This window comes from Manacus vitellinus, unplaced genomic scaffold, assembly GCF_001715985.3.
Source record: "Manacus vitellinus isolate BGI_N305 unplaced genomic scaffold, ASM171598v3 scaffold_5_pilon, whole genome shotgun sequence".
Taxonomy (NCBI): domain Eukaryota; kingdom Metazoa; phylum Chordata; class Aves; order Passeriformes; family Pipridae; genus Manacus; species Manacus vitellinus.
This window is the reverse complement of record NW_021940682.1, coordinates 42529584-42548885: the sequence shown is the minus strand read 5'-3', so window position 1 is coordinate 42548885 and position 19302 is coordinate 42529584.

The window sequence follows — 19302 nt, the reverse complement described above, 5'->3', positions numbered from 1 at the left end:
CACTTCTCCAAGGCAGAGAATTATACGAGCTTACTGTGACTGGAAAACTGAGGTGCAGAGAAATTAGCCACTTGTACAAGGTCAAAGAAGGATTTTTAAACAGACTCAGCTCCAGTTCAATGACTTCTCCATTTGTACAGGTTTATATATATGTATGTATGTATGTGCTTTTGTGCTTCTGAGAGTTTTATAACTGTTAAATGACTGATTAATAGCATTTCATTAATTTATTAAAAAATGTTAGCACATTTAATACTGCTGATAGATACACTGAATTGGGATTTTTGGCATATGAGTCACAAATTATATGTATTATTCAGAGGTTTCATAGACAGGATTATGACTGCAGTTTATAACTCTTCTCTCCTACTGGACATACACTAATTTGTTCTGATGGAACCACCAGGAAAAAAAAGTAGGTATTTATATCCAAACTAATGCTGGGAAGACAGGTGGTTTTGGTATCTGAGCTTCCTCTACCTTTTTGTGACAGCACAGGTCCAATATCTGACTGTCCTTAGCATATTTCTTTTTATTTCATTACATATCCAACTGTCATCATTGCTACAATAACTGAATATGAAAGGTTGCAACTGTAGTAAAAAAGTGGAATAGCCTACTTTTTAACTTCACTCTACTGAAGATCAAAGCATTAAAAAAAAATAAAGTAGCTTTAATAGGGGGTTTCTGGGTTTTCTAGTAAAGTGACTCAAGCCAAAGTTAGCATAAGTATGGAGCTGTGCAAATAGTTCTTTCTTTTGTTCAGAGGCTGACTTACAAAATTTAATGACAAAACCCCATTATCTTTAGCATATTCATGTATTAAATGGTAATAAAACTAATTCTAAATATTTGAATAAAAGTAAGCACTTTGCTGGATTGGAAAAATGAATAATTTATAGCATTTTAAATAAAACCAAACAAAATTCAGTAAAAAATAGGGTACTGTTTTTCAGTTCACCACTGGTAACTTTTCAATTACAGTGCAATAGAGAACATAAAAGTACCTTCTCTAACCAGCAGTAAGTATTAATTGCAGCTGTTTCAGTCTGGAATAGGTTGAAGTGCTTCTGCTTTTTAGATTCATGTAGGGCCTAAAAAAGTGTACAGGTATTCACATTATCTCCTGTTCATGAATAACTGTTTGAGTACAGTGTCATTCTCTCATTCTCATTGACACATCCTCGCCAAAATTATTTCTAACCCAGTGACTGGAGAGTTAATAGATGCTGATGTTCTAGTTTCTATTTTTAATCAACAACCCCCAAATTTAGGGGCTCAGCTCCATGCTAGGTCTTCCTACAGAGAGTCCCAAATGCCAGGCTGTCAATATAGATGCTTATCTATAGATTGACAAATACTTTCATCCATAGGCAACCGTTTTTTTTTCCTCAATTCATTTTAGTTCACTTTAGGTAACTCTTCTGTGCAATTTCTAGGTGTTATCCATGGCCCCTGAGCATGGCTGAGTATGCAGGAGAGTTAATTCTCAAATCAGAAGTAGTACTGTTGTATTAAGTAAAGATTTTTTTATTGCTTTGAAGACAGTTTCTGTTGGGTTTTGATGTGTCTCAGTGGTAAGAGCTTACAGCATTAGATAATTCTGATGAGCTACTAAGACATGCATTGGGGGGATAAGCAGAATTGGTGAAATCCTGGCCCAGTTACAATCAACAGGAATTTTGTTAGTCACTGCATTGGACTTGCAAATTCACCGATGTAAAGAAATGAAATGAATGAACAAACCCTTTTTGTTGTTGTTGTTACCATCATTGTAACATTTTTCTTACATAATTTTCAAAATAGTAAGTGACCGGTTCAATTCACCCAGTTTTCTTGAGCATCTTGGACTTTATGTTTCCCAAGAAGACCTCAATTAAACCCTGATCTTTACCTCAAAAACCTCTGTCTTTCTCTGAACCTGCCTGCTTGGGTTTTCCTATTGGAAACCCTGCTGCCTCCATTCAAGTGCATGGCACTGGTGCTCTGGGTGGAACCTCTGGTTATGGCATATTCTGAAGGTGGCTTACCCAGGGGAGGGGGGAGGGAGAAGAGGTGGGTGTTTATTTCCATAGTGGCTAATTTCCCAAATGAAGAACCTAATTATTTATCTCCCATGCTGAGTTTATGCCTACGAATACAGCAAATATATGTCAGTAGCTGTGACAGAGAGGGCCAGTGGTTCTGGGGAGGAGATGCTGGGGTGGTTGCTGCTCCTCACTAGAACCTGTTGGAGCGGGAACTGCTGTTGAGGCACTGTTGTGTAGTACAAAGGGAGGTTATATTGTTGGGTACATTTTAATTCTTGCTGGTATTAGTCATAGCCTCGGTGACTCATCAATCTGGCTCACAAAGTGAAAACAGATTTACCCTTTATAGGGTTTGGCAGTTGGCAGATGATTGTTTCTCCTCTGTGAATCAGACTTTTATTTATTTAGTGTAATCAAGAAGGAACTGTCTGTTTTGTGACCTTCTAGGTTAGTGGAAGGGAACAAAGGATTTCTCTTTATTATTATTATTTTTTGGCATCATGTAGTTAGCAGAACAATGCAAAGCTGTGATAAAGGATCATGCTGTGGTTGGCTGGCTGCTTGAACTGTAGCTGCATGCCACATTATTATTCCAGTTGGTCTGAGGAACTCTTTTACATTAGCAGAAATAAGCTATTTATGACAAATAAAGTAGAATCCATATGCTTTAGAGTCAGTCAGGAAACATTGTTCCCTTTCAACAGATACCTAGATAACCATTTAACATTAAGGCACTGAAAGTTCCTTGAATAACTTCGCTAAGTTGGAAAAAAATAATAAGAGGCTTTTGCAACATGCTTGACTATCGGACAGAGAACATCCTCCTGCCAGATTACAGACATATCTCATGCAAATTACAAGAAAAAAAAAATCAGATGGCAGGCAGGGACTGTGGTACACAACTCAAGGACAGCAATCTGGGTAACAGACGTAAAATACATTTAGAGATTGCTCAATGACAGTGGAGCTGAAAGAAATTAGAAAAAGCTAAGAATACCTAACCAGAAATGATTAATTGATTACTGCTTCTTATCCAGATAAGGAGAAAATGCCATTTGGAAAGTTCATGCAGTTCCTAAACTTTGCATTTTGTTTAAAGAAAAAGGCTTCGCTAGCATGAAGCACACTAATTCACTCCCTAGGCCTGGCGCTCTGTAGGAATTTTGCTGAGACCTGTAAATGATCTGCAATATGTTCAGGGAATGCCAACAAACATTATTCCTCACTGCAGCTGCATTTGTTACATAGTTTTCTAAGCCGGCTATGTTTTTCCCTTCTGTGTTTAGCTAGCAAAAGGTTACAAATGCCATGAAAAACATGGTGCTGAGAGAAGGTGCAGTGGGGCTCTGCAGCATGGGCTCTGCAGCATGGGCTGGCAGCATTTGGGATGCACCAGCCATGAAGGGAATACTGACATCCCTGGTGTTTGTGGGGCTCTGAACATTGCACCCATGAGGTGGTGGCTTCTTGTCCTCACTGCATTTCTGTACTGCCATACTGTGAAGGTGATAAATGTGCTGTTTTACTAAGATCCTCAGCTGAGGAAGAGTATGTTAGGAAGAAAAGTTACAAAAACTCTAGTTCCTCAAGCTACATACTCGAAAAAGTACATTGCAGAGTAATCCACAATTCTTTTAAATCAGTACTTTCTAGGATATTAAAAGTCTTTGGCTCTGAGATGAGGAAATGTCTGTTAGGTATAAGAAAAGCATGACCGCCCAATTGCTTTAGCAGGGATGGAGGCGTTACAATAAGAACTTCTACAAACAATGTCTTTATTAAGAAAGATCTGCTTCTATACTAAGAAATATCTGCTCCTTTATTTAGAAAATTTCACTTACCAAATTACCAAACTGAGAGTGTTTTTCAGTAAATAGTATGCTTTGCTTAGCACTGTATGGTCAATGAGTAACATCAGATGATCAAGGGATACTGCAGGTTACTCCTCACTGGGATTTGTGAAGACCAGATACACAATCATTTGTGGGGAACGGTTTCAGTGGAAGGTGAGTCAGTGATACCTTGAGATCTCTTTCACCCCTCTGTTTTTATCTATTAAAGGAAAGATAAAATGATGGAAACCATGTTTGTTGATCTGAATTCAGAGATGCACAATTTGACCTGAAAGAAGATTAATTCGATTTCTACTGGAAGTCAGTGAGTCTCTAAACATACCCCTATTCATTCTCAAAGCTATAGTGTTTATGACTTTAGAGAAGACCTACAGAAGTGTTTATCTTGAAGAACTTAGTTAGGACACATTCCCAGATTCTTTACTCTGACCTGATAACTTGACACACCACTGTGATCACAATTTTAGTGTGGCTTTACCTGAAATACCCCCAAAGCAAATGTTCTTGAATTTGACAGTGTGAGCTATGAGATAACCTCTTACAAGTAAAATGATCATGAATACAACTAGACCAGGGACAAAATTACTTGAAGACATCAAGTTGACTTTGTTTTTCCACTTTCTTTTCCTCAGAAGTATGAAACTCCTGAGACCAGCAACTGTCAAAAATAAAACAGTAAAAATAATACTCAGTATTAGTTGTGCTAGGCACTGTGTAAAGTTACAGTGACTGAAGTTAACAATATTCATGATTCGATTATGGCTTTCAAGATTTTTAGTGTTCTTCTTCAATCTTTTTTTCCCCATTTTCTCATGCCATGAGAAAGTCATGCCATAGAAGTCTCAACTATAGCTTAATAAAAAAAAAGATTTTAATCCACATAACTCTGCAGGAGAACCTTAAGAGTTCATGACCAGATACAGAATAGAAGGAAGAAGACGGATTTTTTTTCTTTTTCAGTTAAGTCTTACAATTTTAAAGTCAATGTAAAAGTTTATTTGCCCTTCCTCTGGATTTGGGGGCTGCGTATACTAAGAAAAAAGCAAACTCACTTTCAGACAAATCATTCTGTCTACATATATAAGATAAGCAAAGGGTGGGAGAAAGCAAACTGTTGTTAAGAATGTGGAAATTAAGTATAAGGAGATTAAACTGCCAATATTTTCAACACTTGATTATACAGATAAGGTCAGTGCCCAAGAGATTGCAGAGGCAGCCTGCAGGAGGGATGGAACTGACCTCAACTACTCCTTGGGAGGAGACACAAGTGGCATCAGGTGTAAATGAACGAGTGCTCAACAGTGCAAAACCAGCTGCAAAGCTTAGTGCTTCCTTAATGAGTGTCATTGTGAAAAATCTCAATGGACTGCCAAACTGTACTGCTCTTGTCTAGGTTAAAGGACATAGATGTGAAACAAAAGAGCACAATTATTACTCTGCATGAAATAGTTCACTTTGGGAACTGCTTGACACAGGATGCTGTGAATTCTAAAAGTTTGCACAGCATTACAGCAAAACTGGGCAAGGCCATGGGTAAGAAATCAGTAAATATTACCAAATAAAAGCCAAATAAAACCAAACTGAACCAAACAACTCACCCATATTGATCTTGGGAAAGCTAATTTACTTTCATTTGAAAATGACTCAAGAGTGAGAATACATTTCAGTGATGTTTCTTCTGTTTTTCTTGTTCTCATACTCTTCCTTAGACATTAACTTGTGGTTGCTGCTGGAGATAGGATGTTGGTGTAAATGGGGTTTTGTTATGACCTACCTACAACTGTCCCAAGGCTACAATGTTGTGAGTGACATGTACTGACAGCAGCTGAAGATCTAACCCATCAGCTGTTGGAAGTTTTCTTAGATGCTATGTGGGTTTTGTGGCTATTAGGTAGTTTCCAGAGATGCCTTTTCCCAGAATCTCTTGGCCCTACAAATAAAGCAATTCTGCATGGTTTTAGCTGCTTTAGACTCTCTGTGAGTCAGTCGTTTGAATTGCAGCGTATGGAAGAGGTCAAATGCTTTGTTAATAGGGGTAGGCTGCACCACACTGGAAATCTTTTTTTCCCAGTATACCCCTGACATTTCTAAAATCTAAGAAATGGGTTTCTACAAATAAATAACATCTGTGTGTTATCAGTATAATCCATCTTGAAGATGGAACACATTCATCTGGGTAGAGCCTGAATGCCCTCCCAGGAATATTTCAAATCCATCTCCTAGGTAAAGCAAACAGATACTTCCGCCCCAGCCCTACATCCCACACTGACTCCCGCATTCACAAGGAACCCTAGTGGTCTGTCTGCATCCATACAGGCTAACCGCACTACAGGGCAGTGCATTACCTTTTAGAATTAGTATAGATTGCTTTTTTGATGGGTATACTTCAATTTTGTTACTTCTCCTAATGAGAAAATTTAATTTAAATTTAGCATCCAGGAATGCTGAAACATACAAAGTATTTTAAATGAAAAAAATTAAAATGTTATTTCAAATATTGCCATGTTTGGGGGAAACAGAAGAAAGAAAAGGTAGGTGACACTTTAATTTTCCACCTTGATTCAACAGAGGGGAGTCTACGGTTAAAAAAATAAAGCTGGAAGATGCAAATAAATTGCTTCCCTGAAGCCTTTTACTCAGGTAAGAGTTACTCTTCCTAGTGACTAACCATGTGTCAATTATTCCTCCAGCAGGCTGACTTGTGGATTTAAAAAATTTAATCAAACTGCGGCTCAGACTTACACTGTAATATAATTATTTGCCAACTAAAAAAAGAGAAATGTCGTAAACTGGAAAATCTTACCATTTCTCCCCAAAATCCACTGGTGAGAGAATCAGTAGTTCTTCAGGTTCCCATTTCTAATTCCATTTGCTCTCTTGACTGCAAGACATTACTGGCTTTCAATGACCTGGTAGTGACTGACTGCTTCAAGCACACTGCTAGAGTGTTGCAAACGCTAAGTAAAATGGGTCTGTAAGTAGTCACCCATGAAGATTGGCTAAGCTGCCTCTTTGCAATGGGCTAGGACCATGCCCACAACCAGTCACTGCTATTTGACTGACAGACAATTAAGATGTGCTAACTTGAGGTTGTGGGAACATATCATTAAAATGCCTTATGCAGTACTTCACCACACTAAAACATATATTGTGTCAAGGTTGTGATAAAAGTTTTATTTTATTGATACTACGTGTATATTAAAAATATGGCCAGGTACCATGCAAAATTTTACTTTTATCCAATCAACCTTGTTTTTTATAATCAAAATTTCCACATTTTCCTTTCAGCACCAAGTGTACTTCCAGAGAAAAAGATGTTACATATTATCACATTTTTTCATTTTGTATTCAGAGGATCTCAAGACCACACAAGAGGGTCTTTGGCAAACAACAGAATATTCTGAGTTGGAAGGGACCCACAAAGATCATAAAGTCCAACCCATAAGTGAATGGCCTCCCGAGGGATCAAACCCACAACCTTGGTGTTACCAGCACCAGGCTCCAACCAACTGAGCTAATCTCAGAGGTCAACTACAGTGTTCCACAATGCTCTGTGTGTGCTTTTTTTGAGAATCTTTAGCTTCAGTTGTGACTCACTGCTCCAGAAAATGCTTTGATATATAAGAACTGAAGTGTTGTGCTTTTCTGTTTCAACAAGTTATTAATTCATTTTTAGCTGATACTCCACATCTAGATAAGAGCTCCACTCCTAACATTCACCTATCTCTCACTCCCTGAATTCTTTCCGTAAGAGAACTAGGTATAAATTTATCACCATGGGTGTGACAGCAATCTTCAGATCCAGTAACAGATAAGAAGAGAAGAAATTATTCCTCTCTGACAATTTTGTGGCCAAGTGATTTCACCTCTTGTATAATATTAAAAAAAAAAAAAAGAGTTCAAAAGGCTGATTGCTTTTATTTTCTCTTTCTGCTTACTTGTGATAACTGAGGGATGTAGGCCTTAATTTTGCACTTAAATTATATCAACGTTTTGAGCTGATAAGACTTACTGTTTTAAATATGGCCTGTAAAATACATAACTTAAATGTGAAATTGGTGCAAATTCTGAAGAAATGAGTAGGTAATTAACCTGAATTACTTTGACTCTCTGAAAGTCAGACATTCAGTCTAAGCTAAAAGGCTACCATCAAGAGAAAATGAGAGAGGAATGAGCAGGTACAATTGAGAGAATCACAGAATCACAGAATCACAGAATCACAGAATATGTTGAGGGACCCACAAGTATCATCGAATCCAACTCTTAGCTGCACAGGACCATCCGCAAGAGTCACATCATGTGCCTGAGAGTATCATCCAAATTCTTTTTGAACTCTGTCAGGCTTGGTGCTGTGACCACTTCCCTAGGGAGCCCGTTCCAGTGCCCAAACACACTCTGGTGAAGAACCTCCTTCTAATATCTAAAGCTCCCCTAACACAACTTCAGGCCATTCCCTTGATTGTGTCATTGATCATCACAGAGAAGAGATCAGTGTCTATCCCCCTTCTTCCCCTCTCAAGGAAGTTGTAGACTGCAGTGAGGTCTCCTCTCAGTCTCCTCTTCTCCAGGCTGAACAGACCAAGTGACCTGAGCCACTCCTCATACGGCTTCCCCTCAAGGCCTTTCACCATCTTTGTTGCCCTCCTTTGGACACTCTCCGCTAGCTTATCGTCTTTCTTATATTGTGGTGCCCAAAACTGCACACAATATTCAAGGTGAGGCCTCACCAGTGCAGAGCAGAGCAGGACAATCCCCTGGCTGGCGATGCTTTGCCTGATGCCCCCCAGGACATGGTTGGTCCTCCTGGCTGCCAGGGCACTGCTGATTTATATTCAACTTGCCATTGACCAGGACCCCCAGGTCCCTTTCTAAGGCACTGTTTTCCAGTATCTCATTCCACAGCCTTTACATACACCCGGGGTTGCCCTGTCATGGATGCACAATCCAGCATTTTCCCTTGTTGAATTTCATCTGGTTGGTGATTGCCCAGTCCTCTAATTTGTCCAGGTCTCTCTGCAGGGTCTCCCTTCCTTCAAGGGAATCAAAAGCTCCTCCCAGTTTTGTGTTGTCTGCAAACTTGCTCAGTATGTCTTCTAGTCCTATGTCCAAGTCATTTATGAAGATGTTGAAGAGCACAAGGCCCAAGATAAAGCCCTGTGGAACCCCACTAGTGACAGGTCACCAGTCTGATTGATGCTAACTCATTCACTATTATCCTCTGTGCTTGACCTGTGAACTGAATTGCTCACCCACTGCATGATTTGTTTATCCAGCTGTGTCCAATAGGATCCTGTGAGAGAAAGTATCAAAAGCTTTACTGAAATCCAAAAGATCACATCAGCTGGCTTCCCTTGATCAGCTAGGTGGGTTACCTTGTCATAAAAGGAAATCAGGTTTGATAAGCAGAACTTTCTTTTCATGAAGCAGTGATGGTTGTGACCAGAAATAAATATCTAAAATAGCATCACCCTCTGGAGATCCTTTTACCTCCTCTCTTAAGTAACAGGCTGAGCTTTAACGATCAGCTTCAGTTTGACATCTTACTGTTAAATGGCTAAAAATAGGTGGCACAAACCTCATCTTGCCATTATGCATTTTCATCTAATACAGCAAAGTATTTAATAGCAACGCTATACTTAAATGTAAGATAAGTGCCATAAATCTTTCTAAGTGTATTGCTGGATCAGGTCAAGAGTGCTCATTAGTTTGCAGGATTAAATACTGTACGTCTAGTGGTGTTTAGCACTTGAAATTCCTATCAATACCATTGCTCTAATGTGCAGTTACAGCTTCAAAATGTGAGGGCCAGATTTGAAAGGATTTGTTTATCACTTGTCCATGAATCCGACTTTACCGAAGGGAAGTGAAGGTGTAGAAAAAAGAGCTTGCACATCTCACATATGAATACCGTGCATCTGAAAGTTATTTTCTTTCGTGATCTTGAACAGTCAGGAAAAAGGAGAAGCACAAGGAGACACTGAAGTGGGAATAGATTTAACATAATACTATTAAATTTACTTAGTGATATACTAAGCTTACTTTAGGCATCTATCTTAGATTCAATTAAGAAAATGCAAGTTTAGGAATCCAGATTTCCTTTAAAACCCACGAGAGTGACACTCAAAGTGCCGACGGGAACATCAGCACTAGCTCCTGCAATCTTCAGTGTTACCCATTTTGCTATTTAATTGCAACATTAGTGCCTGGTTGTTTCCTGGCAAGGTATAAAGTACACATGGAAAAATAAGATATTGCAGGAACACGGAGCATCTTTTTGAGCCCATTTAACTTCCCTGTAAATTAGCAAGAAAACCCTGCTTTCACTGATGTCCAGTGTCGAAGCAACACAAAAATGTTTTTCACACAGTATTTACCATATTTTAAAGTACTATTTCACAGCAATCTAGATAAGTGACCTGCATAAACTGTGTTGCAGTTTGAGTATGGAAGGCTAAACTCTATTGGTGTACATGTCACAATGATAAAATAGAAGCATCTGAACAATGTTATACATTGACTTTGAACAGGGTGAATATAGCAGGTTATCATCCTGTGACAAATATTCAGAAAATTAAATTTTGACTCACTTAGCCACCCAATTTAGTTTCCAAAATGACTTGAAAGAGTAAAATACTTCTCTTGCCTACATTACTGGTTTTTTAGGCCAAAGAGATTTGCTTTAGGAGCTCTGCTCTGACTTTCATTGTACTGTTTGACTTATTACAAATCTAGTCAAAACAAAGGAAAGAAAACATTTCAGATTTTGAAGACTCTTACATATTGACTTATTTGCAGCTTATATAAAATAGGACTCTGTATTTGCTTCTCTGACTCCAGTTGCAAAATAGGTGTTTGTCAGTGCTGCTCAATCAAGATGTCTCACATTTTTTGTGAGATTCAACTGCAAATAGCTTCATTCTGAGAAAAGTCTTGCCTAAGACAGCGGCCTAAATCTTCACTCTCCCACTCATGGTGGGTAGTGAAATATCTGCTTAAGCTGGCAAATGTTGACTGGTCAGCGTGCTGGAGATGCGCTCCAGCAAAATAGAAATTTAATGAGGGATGGACCAATTTCTCCACTTACACATTCATTCATGTCTAGGCTTCACGAACGAAGATTTGGGAAAAAATGGAAGGCATAGGGAGATAATGCGATCAGAATGACTGTCAGCAGATTTTCAAGTTTAGGAACAATAGAGTTTTGATCATGAAGCCGACACCTGAGAGATGCTTTTCGGTTCTGGGCTTACCTGACCAAAAGAGTGGGTAACTGGCACCATGTTCTCTGAGGCTGCCTTCCCTGTGAAGGCGAACTTCACTGAGAGCAGCTATGTTGATGTTGAGACGTGACAGTTCATGGACAATTAGGGCAGAACGACATTCAAGACGTCCACTATCCACCAAATTGAGCGTGGTTCTGATGTTCCAGCATGCTAGAGTTAATTCGGGTGTACCTTTGGAGGCAGGTGTATATGCCTTTGTCTTTTGATCTTTGTGTGACTGCACTTGTAGAAGATGGCCGTTTCGACCCTCACCCGGCTTTGCAAATGTGGGTAAGACCTTCAAGCTTGTGCAGTGGATTTTTTTAGGTGAGACACAGTATGCATGGAACTGAACCCACTGTAGTATTTTTCCCCCACCACACCCTTTAATCCTAAGGTTCATCTGCCAGGGCTGAGCGAGCTTGGACAGTGGCAGCGAGGTCCTCAGAACGTAGGTTTAATTAAGAGTGATCTTCTCTTAGATGGATGGCCTTACGGGGCTAAAACGAGCTCCATCTGCCCGAGTTTAGAGTTGTCCTTCTCCTGTTTTTGTTATTGCTGAGCAGTGCTTATACAGAGCCAAGGCCTTTTATGCTTTTTGTACTACCATGCTGGTGAGAAGACTGAGGGTGCATGGGAAGTTGAGAAGAGACACAGGTAGAACAGGTGACTCCAAATGATGAAAAGGATATTCCAGACTATATGCCTTCGTGCTCAACATACAAAGCTAGGGGAAGAAGAAGGAAGGACGGGGTGTTTGAAGTGATGGTGTTTGTCTTCCCAAGTCACTATTATACAAGATAGGGCTCTGCTCTCCTGGAGATGGCTGAACACCTGTCTGCCCTTGGGAAGCAGTGAATTAATTCCTTGTTTTGCTTTGCCTGTGTGTGTGGCTTTTGATTTCCCTATTAAACTGTCTCTATCTCAACCCAAGAGTTTTCCAACTTTTACCCTTCTGATTCTCTCCCTGATCCTGCTGGTGGGGCAGTGAGAGAGTGGCTGTGTGGGGCTTGAGTGCTTCCTAAACCTGAGACCTTTCCCCCTGTACTCGGCATTGGTGAGGCCGCACCTCGAGTACTGCATTCAGTTCTGGGCCACTCATTTTGAAAAGGACATGGAGATACCGGAGCGTGTCCAAAGAATGGCAATGATGCCTTAAGGTCCATCTGTTTTTTTCTTATTTTCCTAATTTTATAAGCTTTATAAGTAGTTAAGTAGTAAAAGTAAGTTTTAGAAGCAGCAGCCCTTATTCCTCACCCTTTAGTACAGTAGTTTACACATTCCTCAACCCTCTTACCCCATTCTATGTTCCCCATATCAATCCTACCCCTGAATTCCAGTAGAAAATGTTTAGTCTTTTGTCAAGGCAAGGCCTATGCTGTTTAGAGAACACTCATGTCTTTGTCTGAACCACAGAACATGGTCAGAAACCAGGTGACTGTGTACCCTTTGTGCTCTGAAGAAGATAAAGATGATGAAGAAAAGCCCCCAGACCCAATTCCCAGGGGGTGGGCCAGGGGGTGGATCAGGGCAAAAGCTACGGGATGGACAAAACTTGGATTGGTCGGGCAGTATTATAAATTGTAACATCTCAGGCACGGAAGGCGTGCATGTCTTGTGATCTTTATGCCTAGGCACAAATTAAACCCTTTTCTTATCTCATCTCCAAAACTAATTGCCTCGGAGTTTTTTTTTCTCCCTGCATTTTCTTTAGGCAACAGCAACAAGGCTCATGACAGGTTTAGAAAACGTGTCTTATGAGGAACGTCTGAGGGAGCTGGATTTGTTTAGTCTCAAGAAGAGGAGGCGCGAGGGGAATCTCATTGCTCTCTAAAACTACCTGAGAGGATGTTGTAGTGAGATGGGGACCAATCTCTTCTACTGTGATTGCAGCGAGAAGACTAGAGGAAATGACCCTAAGCCAATACATGGGAGATTCAGATTAGACATTAGAAAAAAATTTTTCACTGTTAGAGTGGTCAGGCTTTGAAATAGGTTTCCCAGGGAGGTGATGGTCACCATCCCTGAAGGTGTTTAAGAGGTGTCTGGAGCTGGTGCTGGATGATGAGGTTTAGGTTACAGTGGTAGTGTTGGGTTGGTGGTGGGACTTGAGGATCTTAAAGGTCTCTTCCAATCTTGATGATTCTATGATTCTATTGGTCAGTTGAATTGGCTTCAGACTGGTACGTGCATGCAGCTGGCCAGTCTCACTTCTGTACCTCTCTAGTTTTCTTGTAAGGGTCTATTAGCAATAGAAGAGGTGATGGCACTGGCTTGGTGTAAAAGAACTGTGCTTGAACGAAACTTATATCTTCATATTTCTTGTCCATTTTATGTGGAGAATCCTGTGAAAATAATTTGTTAGATTAGATGACTCAGATCTACTGTTGCTTCATTTGTGGATGTCAGCCTATCACTATGAAGTAAAGTGAAGGAAAAGGGCCAGCTAATGGGTGGGACTTTGACATTCCTCAGAGGCTTCTAATTCCTGTCCTGTTTCAGGAGTCCCTAGAGACCACTCCCAAAGAGCTCTGTCTTCCTATTACCTCTGCTAATGGGACTGAGACCTGTATACCACTATGAATGATAATGCTGGCAGGCTCCTTTGAGGTGGGAGTCTAAAATTCCACATCCTATTCCCTTCCCGCAGACTTCTGTCAGTAGGAACCTGTTCTTATCAATTTGAAAGATGCAACTTTTTCCTGCACTAATGAGAATAATAGTAATAGTGTTGCTACAGCAAACAATACTTAGAATCAGGCAAGTTTAATAAGACTATTTGGGATTATTTCGGATTAAAGGATGTTAAAATTTGATTTTATTTGATTTTTTATTTCTTTAAAATGTTGTCTTCTGGCAAGTAAATAAATAGCTGCAGTTAACTCAGTATACGAGTTCAATTGGCTGAACTAAGCAGCAGAAGTTACCCGCTGTAACAGCATGAGAGTATTTCTGAAATACAAGATACTGCACCTTGAGCCAAGATTCAGAGCAGAGGAGCTGAGTGGCAGCACACAATGGCCTCAAGGCCCATGTGTAATGGCCAGGTATTGCTGGCCAAGAAAACTTCTATACTGAGTTCAGTGAAACTGCAATGCTAAAAACATAGGCAGTCACCTGGAGTAAACATTTGTCACCTTTCATCTTCAAATTGTTTTAAAGTTATTAATTGGCTCCAGAAGATCCCAGAGACAATTTCCTGCCATCCTCATTTAAAAAATGAGAGCATAGAATTAGAAAAGGTAGTGGCTTTCTAGGAGCGGTTAGCAATGAAAAGAAGAAAAATCAGCCTCAAAATGAAGAGGAGTCCTGGTCCTGCATGAACACTACTGATTTTGAAACTATTATTGGAAGTCAGGGTGGTATTGTTATCTTTCCCCAGAAGTGCATTACTGTAATTCTAATGAAACTAATTAATTAATGAACTGGTTAACTAACCTAAGCATGGTTGAAATTAAGACTTTCCTATCCTCTATAGAGTTCACACTTTATATTACAAAATTGCTTTTGTACATAATCAAAGCTGGCAAAAATGTTACTGAATTTGATCCTACAATTTTCTTTTTCCCTCTACATTTTCCACTATAACTAGTTCCTAGTAAAAAAAGTTGTATTTCCTCCAAATCACCTACAATATACCCAATAATGCATCTTTTCTTGCTATGTAGAAACAAATCCTCAGCTTAGGGTATCACACTTGGGTCAGGTTTGGATGCAGCACAGAGCCATCCCTCTCTGGAACAGTGTGTGCTTTCCAAGTCTGTTCAGATGCACGTTGTACAACTGTGCCCGAAGGCAAGTGGCAGTGGTTTACATTAGGATCAGAACTGGGCTTGGGACAGTAAGTTCAAGAAGCACTAGAATAATGTTTCTTTCTTTAGCCATCTCCAGGCCCCACCCAGTTTCTCAAAATTGCTGGACTATTTACAAATGTTTAAGAGAACCTCTGTGTTATTAGAAGAATGTTTACACTGACATGTATTTCAGATGCAGGCAGAGCTATACAACCAAGGCCCACCCCAAAGACAAGAGCTGTGCTGTATTATCAAAATATGTACTGGTTCTACTCTCCATTACCATACAAGGCAGCTCTGCATTCCTCCTAGTAACCTTTTATTGCCTCCTAAGTTTTCCATATCACTGCCAGATTTCTTTAACTTCATGGAACAATTACAGGCTTGATAAATATAAAGCCCAGATTCTGCTTGGCAGTTTCATATGGGAATGTCAAAATGAAGATAAAAATTATTTCAGAAAAGACTACTAAGACCATTTGTATAAACTGCACTGCGAACTAAGGCTCAAAATATCACTGTGACGTTGCTATTACACTCATCTCACATAGGATGCTAGCTGAGGAACAGACTTACCAAGGAATTTAGACAATGTCCCATTGCATTCAGCAGAAGACTGGAATTAGACATCAAATGTTTCTGCTTTGCAGTCAGTCTGCAGTACCCTAAACTATGCCAATTCCTTATGCTTTTAGACAGGAAGAAAGTATTACATAAAAAGGATTCTAAACAACTTATATTGATACTCTCCATGCATTATGATTAAATTAGAGGGGGCTAAGAGTCTGTTTGTTTGGTACTATTAAGAAATTTGTAGAGGAATATTCATTTTAGAGATAATTTCCCCAACATATTAAAAAAAATAATAAAAAAAGAAGCAATGAAATAGATGAAATTCCACAAAAGCAGCTGAAAAGCTTCTGAATGCAGATCATACAGAGAGTTTTAAAGCAAAAAAAGTGCATTGAATTCATGGAATGAGAGAGATGCTGTTTGTATTCTGCCCACAATGTTCTGGCTTCCTATTCTGGAAGGTCATTAAAATGTTTTCTAAGAACTGACGAACTGTTTACTGATTTTGTTCTTACTGATTATTCCTGATTTCTCTCCTAAATACACTACCAAATTTATTCAATAAAAATGCCTCCCAGCTTGTTTCAGCTGGAAATTTAAGCTATGATGTTGGTTTTTTTCCATTTTTTTTTGATGAATATGTGTCCAACTGAGACAAGACAAGCCTCAATAGCTTCCACTGAGTCAAATTTCTACACAATCTAACAAAATTATGCCAGTACCTAAAACTTAGCTGTCAGAATCTGTAACTTTTGGGTCCAGAATTTGAAACCTGGTAAAGACTAGTGCCAAAATACCAACGTGCTGAACAGTCACCCCACCAAAACACACCAGTAGGAAATGCTCCAAATGCTGAACATGGATTTTTCTGCCTGTTCTGAAGTTTACTAGTGTCATAGAAATGGGTGCAGACCACACTGAAATGCTAGTCAAGGTACTTTTGGAAAGACTCTTCAGAGTGAGTCATGTGTGGATGTGTTTTCCGTGTAGGCGGTCTGTGTGTGTGAGAGAGACAGAGCAGTCTCTTCTCCTGGAACCACAGCCAAACTTGGCAGAGGGATGAAGATCTAATATTAAGTTCCTAAAAGGTCTGAAAAACTTGCAAAACAAGTTTTGTCTATTAATGCTGAACCTCTGCTGAGCCTCAGCCTCTAAAAGGCAAGAGAAATTTCACATGGGCAAATGAGATCTAATGAAGTCTCTAACCATGGGAAATGCTTTAGTCAGAGTTTATGGATTAAGCAGCAGAAAAATCTCAGACTGCAGTTTTTGCCTGTATGGAGTCTCTGCTGCCTAGTAAATTTAGATGATGACAGAAGCCATAAATACATTTTTGAATATAGATTCCCACTTAGATTCTCTGAAGTCTGTAATGGATAAACTGCTGCAGCTTAATATAATACAATTAGATTGACAATTAATCATAAAATCTCTGGGAGCTAAGCTGCTTTGGCTCGAGTCCCAGGATCCTGCTGCATCTCTGTACTGGGGGCTTTAGACTTAAGTAAAGAAGACACTATGGAGCAATGATCTCAGGTAAAGGGAGAAAGGGCACCTGGTGGGTACTTTTTCAGTGATGTCTGACAGTGAAAACCAGAGCAGGCTATGGGGTACAAAGAACTAAATTACATCTGTTGTTGGAATAAGCAGGTTGGTGATAACCACTTGGCTGGACAAGGCTCTGAGTAACTTGATGTACCCACAAATTTTATCCTGCTTTCAGCAGAGGATCAAACTAGATGACCCCTAGAGGTCTCTTCAGTTTAAATCTTTCTGTGATCCTATGAGCCCTCAAATAGTGATTTCACAGTTAAAAGATGGGTAATTGATTTTGCTTTTGTGTTGCTTAACTGTTACCAGGGCATGAACATCTGGCCTGGATCTATCCCTGCATTTCATTTCTGATTTGATTTCTCAGAATCAGAAGTGAAATTCTTCCAAATCAGATCTGCTTATTAGGAAGTGTCACAAAGTTAACCTCAGACAGCAGACTTCAGCATAGTGCATAAAACCATTATCACACAAAAAACATTTTTGCTTTTTCTATTTAGGTGAGGCACATCTATTAATCACCATACAAGTGTAACTGATGACATTTTAGATATATCATAAGCGTACAGCGTTAGGAGCATGGATTACTGCTGAATCACAGAATTGATAAGGTTGGAAGGGACCACAGCAAGTTATCTGGTCCAACCTTCCTGTTCAAGCAGGGCCATTGTAGAGCACATGGCACAGGACTGCATCCAGGTTGTTCTTGAGTATCTCCAGCAAGGGAGACTCCACAACCTCTCTGGGCAATCTATTCCAGTGTGTGGTCACCTGCACAGTAAAGAAATTCTTCCTCATATTCAGGTGGAACTTCCTGTGCATCAGTTTCTGTCTGTTGTCTCCAGTCCCATTGTTGGCACCACCCAAAAGAGCCTGGTTTCATCCTATTGTCACCCTTCCTTCAGATAGACAATTATGAGGTCCCTTCTCAGTCATCTCTTCTTGAGGTTGAATAGCCCCAGCTCGCTCAGCCTTTCCTTGTAAAAGAAATGCTCCAGTCTCCTAATTATGTTTGTTGCCCTCCACTGGACCCACTCCAGGAGCTCCACGTCTCTTGTATCAAGGAGCCCAGAACTGGACACAGAACTCCTGATGTGGCCTCACAAGGCCTGAAGAACAACTTTTCCTCACCATCTGTCCCCTGGACATCCTCTTCTCCTTATTTCACAACCTTGGTTATTGCAGCCTGTTTCCTACCTCATGTTCTGATTTCTAACCATAGCAACCAACCTTTTCTTTTTTAGAGTAATTGAACTCTATGTTTTCTGCCTTTTATAGTAAGTCAAAATTATTTCAGAATGTCTCCATGATTCGGCATTATCCCACCTGGATTACTGCACTTTTTTCCCCCCTCTATTTTCTTACTCTACTCATGTTCATTCTAAAATACTTCTCTTGTGCCTCCTCCTCTTATCCAAATTCCTGATCATGCTGTTTTCCACTTCTGCACTGTGACCTGAACTTATGGCCCCGTCCTCAGCTTGCTCCTTTCCTAAAGCCTTCAGAAAATCTCTTCTCTTTCAGTCCAATTTTCCTGCTGTTTCTCCAGACCCTGTCCTGTGGATGAAGCAGACCATGTGCTGAGTGCAGCACAGACGGCATCTGCTGGGGAACCGAGGAACATCATGTGACTGCTTCCAATAGTACAATTACTACCAACATAAAAAACCAAGTCTTTATTCATGTAAACAACTCATCCAGGGCAACCAATAAATACTCTCGATGCTTTACTGTCACACTAATTTATTTTTAACAAATGAAAAGTTAACAAATGCATGAAGCTTGACTAGTTTCTCATAAACTAGGTGCAAAAGTTTTTTACAACAATGCTGGGCTTAATTTGTAGCAGAAACATCCTCTCCTTTGGTTCTATTTTTACTTGTTCATGGGGAAGGCAATGGGGCAAACTGATCAGTTACATTTTGTTGTGATTGTTCATAGCAAACACCTAACTCAACACTGTTGCTCTGGTGGCGGCACAGTCAATCAGGTACTCCCTGGGTGCTTACCAGAGGTAAAAACTACCTGGGTCAGTTTTTGTGAGTTAGGCAGTGAACACATCTGAGTGAACAGTGAACACATCTACAATCTGAGCCTAGCTTGGCTCATATGGTTTTGGACTGTTATTCCCTAAAGCTCCTTTAACCATCATTTTTTTAATAAAGACATGGAAAAAATGAACATGTTATTTTCAGTACTTGATGATATACAGATGACATGCTTTCTATTTAACACCTAC